This window comes from Nicotiana tabacum, chromosome 4, assembly GCF_000715075.1.
Source record: "Nicotiana tabacum cultivar K326 chromosome 4, ASM71507v2, whole genome shotgun sequence".
NCBI lineage: Eukaryota > Viridiplantae > Streptophyta > Magnoliopsida > Solanales > Solanaceae > Nicotiana > Nicotiana tabacum.
In genome coordinates, this window is record NC_134083.1 from 23,241,051 (window position 1) to 23,254,468 (window position 13,418).

The following is a 13,418-nucleotide window of genomic DNA, read 5'->3' on the forward strand; positions in this document are numbered from 1 at the left end:
TATTTTGTCAAAGAAGCATCTTATTATTGAAGAGGGCAAAAAGAATTAAGTTTCATTATGCAAAAAAGGGAGAAGATAGGCAGATTTGTAGCTAATATTTAAAAATCATCCATGTACACGTTTATTTTTCAAAGATGCAATGAGCAAATTAAACAAAATCTTTGTCGTGCATGTATAAGTAAACAAAAATCTGCGCAAAAGAACAAAAAAACTAATGATACCCAAGAAAAGAATATAAACTACACATACCCAGATAGCAATGGCCAACAAAGAAAGTGTAACAAATGAATAAGATATGCAGAAATAACTCACACACCAGAGAGAGAGGCAAAATAAATTTGGAAAACTTGCACACCTGTTCATCTTGGAAGATCATGTTCAAATATTTTATCTTTCTTTCTGAACTCTCTCCTGGTCGACATATATCTACAACTTGCACCTTGCACCTTGCACGTCCAGTTTGGTGTATCAGGAGTGATTGCACATATACCAAGTCTCTCTGCCATTGTTGCCTGCAATCTGGAAAATGAATAATAATAAGTATACGATAAAATAACAAATACAAAATACAAGTAATAACTTACGTAATAATACCTTTTTTCGAGCCAATCAAAATACTTAGGAGAATGCCTTTTTGATAATTTCACTATATACTACATTGTAAGTAGAATGCTGGTCGGATTAACATCGTTACACATTTTGAGCTTGTTGCTCTTGATAAAGCAATGTAAAGTTGGCCGTGTGAAAAGACAAGTTTACGTAAATAAATTCCTACGAAATCTAGTGTTTGACACTTGGCTTTGTTTATAGTCATTGCAAAACATAATCGAATTGGGAATTGTGTTCTCTTAAATGGAATAGGTAATTTTTCATCTTGTGAAGATAATAATGGTATTCGAGGAATGAAAACATGTTTGCCGTTAAAGTCACCACTTGCAATTTTAGCACTAATAACATGAGGTTTGAAATCAGTACAAATTAAGCGGGTACCATTACATGAACCCTCGGAAGGATTTAAATTGCACAGTAGCATAATTGGACAATTTTGCTTTAGAACTAACTTGTACGGAGGTAGACCAGCAGGATTCAAAGTATGCAAAAAAAATTCAAATTGGCTTTTGATCTTTTGGCCCTACAGTTTCATCGATTCCTATGAATGTCATAGCAATTTTAGGAAACTGATCTATGAACATCTGATTAATTTCATTCACAAAATCATTTTTGATTGTTAAGACAGCGCGAGATGTAACTGAGGAGGTGTCATAAATGAGTGCATCTAAATTGGAATAAATAGTTTTGAACAAAGTATGTAATTAGCCTTTCTCATTAGTAAATGGAATGAGGAAAGATTTTGGAACTTCAATTTTTCCATGTTCATTAACCTTTTCTATTCCATATTTGTCACAACCCAAAATCTGTTAAAGGTCGTGATGGCGGTCGTGATGGCGCCTAACACCGCTGTCAGGCAAGCCAACAATACTTGATTAACTTAATTACTCATTTTAATATTTTGAAATCATGATTTTTTCTTCAATTAAATAATGAGAAATAAATTTTACAGAGTAAATGATAATATTTTCCTAACTATATTACTGAACAACTCACAAGTACCCCCAAAATCCGGCGTCACAAGTGCATGAGCATCAATTAGGAAGATAAAATAAAATACAGCATCTGTCCGAAATACAAATTAGACAGGAAAATACATAAGTAACTCTGAAGGAGACTCTGCTGGCTGCGGATCGAAATGTGAAAATGCAACTCACCTAAGTCACCGCACTTAACTACGCCTCTGCTCTTACAGGGCCACTAGACACATATGTACCTGCACAAAAGTGTGCAGCAAGTATAGTATGAGTACGTAAATCAACGCATACCCAGAAATCAACGCGTACTCAGTAACTGTCCAAGTGTAGTATGGGTCGACTCCGACACTCACTATGGGCTGTAAATAAAAATATCGATGATATGATTAAGCATGGATTGTATCGAGCGACGGTAAACCCAATATCATGAAGTAAGTAAACAATTCTTTGTTAATAACGCATCTATTTTTGCTATTGTGACTTGCCGGGAGATTTCGTTTTGGTTTTTGAAGTGTTTTGGGACACTTAGTCCCTAAACAAAGGCTTAAATCTTAGAATTTGGACCATAGTCGATACTGTGTGAAGACGACTCCGTAATAGAGTTTTGTCGATTTCGTTAGCTCCGTTGGGTGATTTTGGGCTTAGGAACGTGCCCGGATTGTGTTTTGGAGTTCTGTAGCTTATTTAGGCTTGAAATGGCGAAAGTCAAATTTTTGGAGATCTTGACCGGTAGTGGACATTTTGATATCAGGGTCGAATTCCGATTCCGAAAGTTGGATTAGGTCCGTAAGGTTGATTATGACTTGTGTGTAAAATTTGGGGTCAACAGGACGTGGTGTGATTGGTTTCGGCATCAGTTGTCGAATTTGGAAGTTTCAAGTTCTTTAAGTTTGAATCAGAGGGCGAATTATGTTTTTAGCGTTGTTTGGTGTGATATGAGGGCTCGACTAAGTCCATGTGGTATTTTGGGACTGGTTGGTATATTTGGTTGAGGTCCCGGGGGCCTCGGGTATGTTTCGGATGCTTAACAGATGAAATATTGAACTTATGCAATTTCTGAAGTTGCTAGTTTCTGGTGTTTCGCACCTGCGGTGGGGAGACCGCAGGTGCGAACTCGCACGTGCAGAGTGAAGGGCGCAGATGCGGAGTTTGGAAGCTTGAACAGGGATCGCAGGTGCGGGGGAAGTACCGCATCTGCGATGCCCGCAGATGCTCCTAAGGAATCGCAGGCGCGGAGAAGGACTGCAGAAGCGGGCAGTGTTCCGCAGGTGCGCACACGCAGATGCGGCCCCCTTGCCGCAGATACGGACACAACCCTCATAAGTGATTTTCGCAACTGCGATAGACTTCCCGCAGGTGAGGTTGAAGGCTCGTAGAAGCGAGTTTGCTGGGCAGAAAATAGGATTTCGAGGGTTGATTTCCCATTTTCGATTTTGGGAGTTTGAGAGCTCGATGTGAGGCGATTATTTGAGATTTCTTCGAGAGGATTGTTGGGGTAAGTGGTTCTAACTCGGATTGGGCTATATTTCATGAATCTATCATTATTTTTATCTTCTAATTAGGGATTTGAGTTGGAAATTTGGGAGAAAATGGTAAAAGCTTCATAGGCTATAATTTCGAGTTTTGGAAGACGAATTGAGGTCGGATTCGAGTAACTCTTGTATGGTTAGACTCGTGAGTGAATGGGTATTCGTATTTTGTGACTTTTACCCGATTTTGAGACATGGGCCCGGAAGGCTTTTTGGGATGATTTCCTAATTTCTCGCTTTAGCTTAGATTTCATTGACTAGATTAGTTTCTTATAGCTATATTTATGGTATGTAATTGATTTTGGTTCGATTTGGGACATTCGTAGCCGGATATTCATAGGAAGAGCATTGTTACAGATTGATTTGAGCTTGGTTCGAGGTAAGTGACTTGCCTAACCTTGTGGGGGGAACTCCTCTTAGGATTTGGTACTGTTTTTGATATGTGAGCGCCATATACGTGAGGTGACGAGTACGTACACGGGCTAAATTGTTATAAAACCCGGTTTTTGCTAAGTAATAACTTGTTTTCCTTCTTAATTGAGTTTTATCAGCATGTATTGTATCCTGTTAGCTTAGAATAGCATGTCTACTTGCCTTAATTGCCTATCTGAACTCTGTGCAGCGTGTTTAGTGAATTCCCTATTTTTCCTTGACATTCGTCTTAATTAATTATTCGTTCGCATTTCTCACTATTTTTTTTAGATCTGAGATTTGAACTTAGTCTAAACTGTAGGCTTTTCTTGCTATAACTGCAATTTCCGTTGTTTGAGCTGCATATTTACTTTGGGACTACGGAACGGTATTTCGGGAGATCCCTCCTGTCTTGCATATTTAAGTTTGGGACTATGAGACGGTATCTCGAAATATCCCATGTTGTTATCTCTGTGTACTGAGATATTACCTCATATGATTTTATTTTGTTAAATTTCAGTCTTTATTTTACTGTGATATTGCATTGTCTTGTTTTTATTATATATATACCAGTAGGGCCTGACCTTACCTCGTCACTACCCGACCGAGGTTAGGCTTGGCACTCACTGGGTACCGTTGTGGTATACTCATGCCCTTCCCTACACATGTTTTTCGTATGCAGATCCAGGTACCTCCTACTAGTCGCGTTCCTAGTTGTTCAGTTGCTGCCATTCCGGAGAATTCAAGGTACATCTGCCGCGTTCGCAAACCTCGGAGTTCCCTTCTATCCTTTCTGATATTGCTTCCCTTTTATTTATTTTAGTACAAATGTATAGAACAGTTTGAGATTCGTTGAAGCTTGTGACTTACGGTGTTCCGGGTCTTGGGAGAGTTGCGTACATTTCGAGAGTGATTATTGTATATGCCGAGCGGCATCTCAAATGTTTTATTTAAATTATTTGTTTCTAATAGTTGTTACTTTTTCAGTTTTTCATTTCTTTTCCGCAAATGTTAGGTCTATCTAGTCGTAGAGACTAGGTGCAGTCACGACAATTCAGGAGGGGGGAATTTGGGTCGTGACAGTATAGAGCGACGGTAAACTCAATATCATGAAGTAAGTAAACAATTCTTTGTTAATAAGAAATTTCCAAATTCATTTTTTTGTTTTTATCATTTACCATTTTATATCTCAGGCCAATAAAGTAATGTCAATTATTATGAATTCCAGAACAAGCAAATCAATCATGCACAAATTATACCGAGGTCGTACGACCCGATCCAACATAAATATAAAATGTGCACTGCTGAGGGTCGAACGACACGAACCATAGATGCATCTATCTGTTACCGAGGCGTTCGGCCCGCTCCACAACAAGAGAAAATACATATAAACAACCAATTCAAGATTTATTAAGGGCTAATGTTCAAAGAAATATAAATTCTCATTAACGGTCAAATGACCCGTCCAAAACTCAAGTAGGTGAAGTTTACCCTTTTACAACTTCCTTATCATGTTCCAATATATTTTTAACAATTAAATTAACAAGTAGGATGCAAACATCACAAATATAACATGATTTGGGTCCTAGACTACCCGGACATAAGCATAATAGTAGCTACGCACGGACTCTCGTCACCTCGTGCGTACGTAGCCCCCACACTTAGAAGCACATATTAATTCAATTCACCTATGGGGTTAATTCCCTCTTACAAGGTTATAAAAGAGACTAACCTCACTCCGAAGTTCCATAGCCGGCTCCCAAGCCTTTCCAATAACTCAAACCGATGTCGAACGCTCCAAAACTAGTCAATAAATATGCAAATCCACAAAAATATACTCCAATACTTATTATAATCCAATTTACAATAATTTCTAACTCTGCTCGAAAAGTCGATAAAATCAACCCTCAAGCCCGGATTTCAAAAAAATTCGAAGATAAACATTACCCATAACATCACGAACTCAAATATATAATTTATTCTCAATTCCATGCCCAAATTCGTGGTTAAAATCTAAAAATATCCATTTTTAGGTTTTCTACCAAAGCCCCAAATTTCCACTAATTTCCATAATTTCCATGTTAAAATCTATATATAATCCAAGTATTTAACTTGCAATAGGTGGAAATCATTTACCTTGACATAGATGATGAAGATGGAGTTCCGATATCGCTCCTAGGTCGTCTCCCATGGAGGAAATTAGATGAAATGAGCCAAACCCGTTTTTGAAAACTTATACACTGCCCAGGTGACCCTTCTTCGCGTTCGCGGGCCTCCCATCGCATTCGCGATGAACAAAATTCTCAAAAGCCATTTCCAAACTCTTCTCAGATATCACGTAGTATAATAGTCATAACATTTTGTACAAAACTCTAAATGATAAATAGTTTAACTTTATAAAATCTACATACTACGATCTACAACTTTCATGTTTTGGTCATCTCTCAGTTCCTTATAGATTTCGAGATATTAGTTGCCAAAGTCAGCTCTGTGCAACACAAATTTCTTCTTCATCTTCTCGGACAGCCTGTAATATACCAGCCATAACTTTTGGTACACAAATCCAAATGCTAAATGGTTTACCTTTCTGAAAACGAGACACAAAGTACTACAACTTTCATATTTGGATTATCTCCAAATTCATTATAGATTGCGAGATATGAGCCTCCGAAGTCAGACATATACAACAAAGATTTCCTTCTTCGCGAGCACGAAAGTCTCTTCGCGAAGGCGAAGAACAAAATCCCAGAAACCAAATCCTTCTCCACGAACGCGAGAGGATCCTCGCGAATGAGAAGAACGACACCATACATCAAAAAATCAGCATCCAAAGTAGCCCAAAATGATCCGAAACACACCCGAAACTCACCCGAGGCCCACAGGACTTCGTCCAATCACACTAACCTATCCCAAAACATGACACGAACTTGCTTGAGGCATCAAATCACATCAAACATCGAAATCATGAATCGCACCCCAATTCAAGCTTAATAAACTTTAGAACTTCAAACTTCTACATTCGATGTCGAAACCTATCAAATCACGTCCGATTGACCTCAAATTTTGCACACAAGTCACATTCGACATTACGGACCTACTCCAACTTCCAGAATCGGAATCCGACCCCGATATCAAAAAGTGCACTTCTGATCAAACTTCTCAAAAACCATCAAATTTCTAACTTTCGCCAAATGACCTACGGACCTCCGAATCCACTTCCGGACGCACTCTTAATACCAGAATCACCATACGGAGCTATTCACAGACTCAGAATCCCAAACAGACATCGATAACATTAAAATGCTCTTCAACCCAAATTTATGAAATTCTTCCAAAATGCCAACTTCCACAATAGGCGCTGAAACGCTCCCGGATCATCCAAAACCCGATCCAGATATACGCCCAAGTCTAAAATCATCATACGAACCTATTGGAACCTTCAAATCCCGATTCCGAGGTCGTTTACTCAAAAATCACACCTTAGTCAATTTTCCAACTTAAAGCTTCCGAAATGAAAATGTACTTTCTAAATTAACTCCGAACTTCCCGAAATTCAATTCCGACCATACGTACAAGTCATAATACCTGAAGTGAAGCTACTCATGCCCTCAAACTGCCAAACAACATGCTAGTGTTCAAAATGACCGGTCAGGTCGTTACATTCTCTCCTACTTAAACATACGTTCGTTATCGAACGTGCTAAGAACTGTCTTGGAGTCATCTGAAATCACTATTTAACACCTCGTGCACCTACCCGTGCTACCATAACTCAATTGAGCACATTAGCTCGAGCAATTCTGAAGATTCTCCCTTTTATTTAGTCAAACTAGCCTTAGAGCCCAATTCCAACATCTGAAATCCTCTACCAGGTCTGTTTCCAACATACGAATACCGTATCCATCACTACACGATGTACCAATACATGATTGTATACTCTTACCGAATTCCTATCATGCACCGCAGTATTCACATGACCATAATAATATCCTCTGACAACAACTGAAATCCCACGAATCTGATGCCCTTAACGCACCTCATGAAGCATATAAGTCCCATTTCAACTCTCACAATACTGCTACGACAGAAGAGGTGTAGAAACTCCTGACCACCTGCCGAATCAAAATTCATGGAGTCTCTCCTCCCGACAAGAACCACTACCTCATTCTGGACTGAATATCAATATTTACTCTTTAATGTGCCTCATATAAATCTGATCGCACTGATCCCAGTTCCAATAATCTCGTCTCACCCAGTACAAGCTGCTCAGGCGATAAGCCACCTCAGACACTGCAAAAAGTCTCATATGATACCACAGAGTGCTAACAAGCCACAACCTTGAATGCGATACATAAGGAGAAATGAGCTCTGAAAAGAACTTCTCAACCCACGTAATTAATTTAATAAGCGAAAAGATGTTATGAACCTTCCTCATAAATGAGAAGCAAAACACACAAGAAAAGATATGGGAAACTGTACTCAACATCGCACTGTTGCGGCGTGCAACCCGATCCACACATGATACCATTGCGGCGTGCAACCCGATCCAACCATGATACCTGTGGCGGCGTGCCACCCAATCCAAACAACATACTCGTGGCGGCGTGCCACCCAATCCACACATAATAATCTATAAGGAAATACTTACCGAGCTAAAATGCCCACAACTACGAAATACCCGAATATCGACCACAAGCACGCCAAGTGCGTAATACCATCCCTGGGGAGACAGATAGCGCCATACGCCGCAAAACTCAAACACAACTAAGGTGTAATATATGATCTGCATCTCGAGAGCCATACTTCTCACAAAGCACCATCGCTACGCGGAACCTCAACACATGTGCAATTAATCAAGCCGTCTCACAATCCACACTGCACAATAGAGTATTACAAGAAATAGCCGATGACGAAATAACATCCAACATCCGAATACTCCTCCATAAGGAGTGCTATGCTGAATGAACACACCCATGCTGGTGTAGAGTACACATCCACATTTGGACCCATCAACGGACCTCATCCGATTCTGATCATACCATGCTTGGGCAAATAACCTCTCAAGGACCCACAATGACTTATTCATGACACATAAGAACAACCGCCGAATCCGGACCAAACTTTCACAATTCACAACCAACTGAATAGAGCGCTTTTCAGGCCTAAACTCTCACATTAGCGATAGTGCCAAAAATCTCCACACCTGGTTTCAATCTTCAATCTTCAATCAATCAAGTGACAACATATCATACTTATACAATTTTCCCATGGGATACGCTCTCACAACCTTCCGCACCAGGTAACAAGTCTGCACATCCATACCACCGGCCATACTAATGTCGTAAAGCAAATCAAGAATCTGCAATCAGTACACAAAGCCTCTTACATAGGACACCGATCTCAGGTGACGCTAAAGACAATACCAGCTTACTCTAACCATCTAAATCCTTTCTTGCTCACCCGAGCTCGTGATATTCTTGCCAACACCAAACGGCAACCTTGATCCTCAACTTCCAATTCCCATGCCGCTCACTGCACCTAACATGCTAATACGCGACAGTACAAGAATTTCACCATAACTCCTATACCACTAAATAGAATAAACACTTCATCATATAGAAACCTTTTACTTAGCTCATCTCAGAAAAACCATTGCAACACGCAACTGAATTCTCAAACCGCGGGAATTACAATCTCATGTCGCGATCTAAACCGCCATGACTCTTCCAGAATCCATTTACTCAACCTAGTCCTTAGAACCAAATACCTCCCAAATCAATCGAATTATGGTGGTTGTCAAGCCTCGCACGTTCCGCCACAAATCACATATATAACTAAACACGCTGAAGGAACTAATCACGGCCACAATCATGTTGATTCAACCATTATTAGCCGAACCGTCTTCTCCCAATTTATTCTTAACTTACCTTAGAAATAATAATAGCTCCGTTCATAAACGTAACGAAACCCAACAACACTCATCCTGAGTGACCCAATCCACGAGACCACATCGTCTCAATACCCATGAACCATCTCATATTCTCCTTAAACGCACAATAGCATCCCCAACTGGTACACCCGTTCTGCAAGACCTTCCGCGAATCTGAAGCTACTTTTTCCCTTCCTCCAATACTGCACCGCATACCCAATGATAACATAGAACATTCCAAGTCCTTAGGCATTGTACTCAAATTCTTGAACCCACTAGGACCACTGTTGAGAGTCACCCACTCTGACTTGGCCCCGAATATAAGCCAAACTCTAGTGCTCTGCTAGCACGTGAACACCCTATCCGAGAAGCACCCGATTAAATTCTTTTCCCTTTAACATTACTCCCACAAGAAGCAGAAACTCCGAGTCTTCCCAAAACTGAGCATGAATCGATAAGGCCCAAATATAGCACACATTCCTCAAGTCCTTTGCTCGAATTACCACTAATGCTTTCTTTCCTTAGTCATATTAACCTGTCGATACATCGATAACCAGAAACCGTACAAGCAGACAACCACGTGATCCAATCATAGACGGTGGGGCTCCCCCACTTAGCTTGAAGTTACAATGGCATAACTTTGGAACCCACCAAGATTCTTTATCCCCCATTGACATGATCTTGCACAATCAACCCGCCAAATTCCTCGAAATCCTTCTGTTAGCATTTAATGAACGCTTTGAATCACTAGCCATATTTACATATTCAACCTCTCATCAGATAGATAGTAGAATTCTTCGTGGAAGCTTCGTCAATCACGCGACCGCTAACATGCTCACAGGAGATAACCCACCTGTGGAAATTACATGCTGACATCTTCCAACGTCGTTGCACTGGGTACAATTACTACAAAATCAGTAACCCATCCTAAAATCGTGCTCATTCACCAGCTGTGCAAGTCTGTTCACTTCTCATGGACATCGACTAAAGGTGCGACAATACATTCCAATCCAAATTCATGTTGTATCCTTCTTCATATCAAGCAGCTCCTTTTTGTCGTATCGCATCTCCCGCCGTATAATAGCCAATATTCCAAATTAATTTTGTAGACCTAGTCACCGTCCACCATGAATCCCGAATCACTCTAAACTTTTCCCAAGGCGTGTAGTCATCCTATCACAAAACCCATATGCTACTCTTCCACTCTCTCACTTTGATCAAACCCACTCCTTTAAGTAACTACTCGACTCCTGTTTCTCACACTTGGCCTTCTAGAAGTTTATCCACCATAAGACACCTCCCACATGTCCTTCCTCATATTTCGCTGCCCAGTTGTTGCCTTAAGTCAACATCCATCTCTGTAGCACTTGAACCAATAGATCGCTACCAACTTTAAACCTCTCTGAAGATCATCTTCCTCGAGCCGTCAACATTAGAAATACCCATTTGAATTTCGAAACTGCTACACTCCACTATCTCCGACAACTGTATCTCCGGCACCATCTCACACTACTCTGCCCCGAAGGCAAATTGATGAAGACCATAACACCGGCGAACCTTAACGCGTTCCACAAGGACGATGACACCACATCACAGATGAAAATTCCACCACGCTTGAACATACCAAGTCTCGTTACTCCATCAACCCAAACCTGAACATTCACAGTCTGATTGCCTTTCCTCCGCCGAAAATAAAATACTGAATCTCTGAATATGCACTGAGTAAACCTCCTTCCAAGTCATTCACTGCTTCGACGTATAGACAAGCATCCTACCATTACACCAACACTGTGTGATAGCAACGCGCGAATCGTTATAACAATCGATGCCAAATCTCAAAACCTTAGGTAGTACTGATACTGAGCTGAAACAACAGAACGACCTTCTGCAAGGCGACGACAATAGCCCAATCAAATACGCAGGAAGAAACATCTTGCACCACATCTGTAGTACCATTACAATTCCTCAATTCCCGATTTGTAACAAGCTCTTCACATTGCATAAGATCGAGTAGGAAAGAAACAAAGGCATAAGCCTCAAAGGAATCAAATCGCACGATGAGGAATCAAAAAGGGAAGTGCTCCTAACAGGCCTGTAGCCTCTTGAAGAAAAGTACAGACGTCTCCGTACCGATCCGCAAGACTCTACTAGACTTGATCATGACTCGTGAGACCTAAGTAAACCTAGTGCTCTGATATCATGTTGTCACGACCCAAAATCCGTTAAAGGTCGTGATGACGCCTAATACCACTGTGAGGCAAGCCAACAATACTTGATTAACTTAATTACTCATTTTAGTATTTTGAAATCATGATTTTTCCTTCAATTAAATAATGAGAAATAAAATTTACAAAGTAAATAATAATATTTTCCCAACTACACTACAGAACAACTCATAAGTACCCCCAAAACCCTGTGTCACAAGTGCATGATCATCAACTAGGAAGATAAAATAAAATACAGCATCTATCCGGAATACAAATTAGACAGAAAAATAGATAAGTAACACTGAAGGAGACTCTGCTGGTTGCGGATCGAATGTGGAAATACAGCTCACCTAAGTCCCTGCACTTAACCACGCTTTTGCTCTCACAGGGCCACTAGACACATATGTACCTGCACAAAAGTGTGCACCAATATGTATCCAGTCTAACCTCGAAGAAGCATCGACGAGGGGTCGACTCCGACACTTACTATGGGTTGTAAATAAAAATATCGATGATATGATTAAGCATGAATTGTATAGAGCGGCAGTAAACTCAATATCATGAAGTAAGTAAACAATTCTTTGTTAATAAGAAATTGCCAAATTCATTTTTGTGTTTTTATCATTTACCATTTTATATCTCAGGCCAATGAAGTAATATCAATTATTTTGAATTCCAGAACAACCAAATCAATCATGCGCAAATCATGCTGAGGTCGTACGGCCCAATCTAACATAAATATAAATTGTGCACTGCCGAAAGTCGAACAACACGAACCATAGTTGCATCTATATGCTACCGAGGCGTTCGACCCACTCCACAACAAGAGAAAATACATATAAACAACCAATTCAAGATATATTAAGGGATAACGTTCAAAGAAATTTAAATTCTCATTAACGGTCAAATGACCAGTCCAAAACTCAAGTAGGTGAAGTTTAACCTTTTACAACTTCCTTATCATATTCCAATATATTTTTAACAATTAAATTAACAAGTAGGATGCAAACATCTCAAATATAACATGATTTGGGTCCTAGACTACCCGGACATAAGCATAATAGTAGCTACGCACGGACTCTCGTCACCTCGTGCGTACGTAGCCCCCACACTTAGAAACACATAATGATTTGATTCAACTATGGGATTAATTCCCTCTTACAAGGTTAGAAAAGAGACTTACCTCGCTCCAAAATTCCACAACCGGCTCCCAAGCCCTTCCAACAACTCAAACCGATGCCCAACGCTCCAAAACTAGTTAATAAATGTGCAAACCCATAAATATATACTCTAATACTCATTATAATTCAATTTACAAAAATTCCTAACTCCGCTTGAAAAGTCGATAAAAATTACCCTTGGGCCCACGTGCCCGGATTCCGAAAATTTTCGAAGATAATGCCCGGATTCCGAAAATTTTCGAAGATAAACATTATCTATAACATCACGAACTCAAATATATAATTTATTCTCAATTCGATGCCCAAATTCGTGGTTAAAATCCAAAAATACCACTTTTTAGGTTTTCTACCAAAGCCCCAAATTTTCACTAATTTCCATGAATTTCCATGTTAAAATCTATATATAATCCAAGTATTTAACTTGCAATAGGTGGGAATCACTTACCTTGACATAGATGATGAAGATGGAGCTCCAAAATTGCTCCTAGGTCGTCTCCCATGGAGGAAATGAGATGAAATGAGCCAAACACATTTTTGCAAACTTATACACTGCCCATGCGACCCTTCTTCATGTTCGC

General features: G+C 39.9%; 1 long non-coding RNA gene across 2 annotated transcripts in view; it reads right to left on the reverse strand.

Annotated features, from left to right (window-relative positions):
* Positions 1-355: 355 nt before the first annotated feature.
* The window catches only part of LOC142180267 (uncharacterized), a 32,069-nt gene continuing 19,006 nt past the window's right edge, over positions 356-13,418 (reverse strand). The window contains exons 3-4 of one of the 2 annotated variants that reach the window (XR_012708570.1): positions 1,767-1,825; positions 356-519 (exon numbers count right to left, since the gene is read on the reverse strand). This is a non-coding gene — a long non-coding RNA (uncharacterized LOC142180267). Of the gene's footprint in view, positions 520-1,562; positions 1,826-13,418 lie in introns of those variants that run through there. The other variant, XR_012708569.1, reaches the window with a different exon arrangement.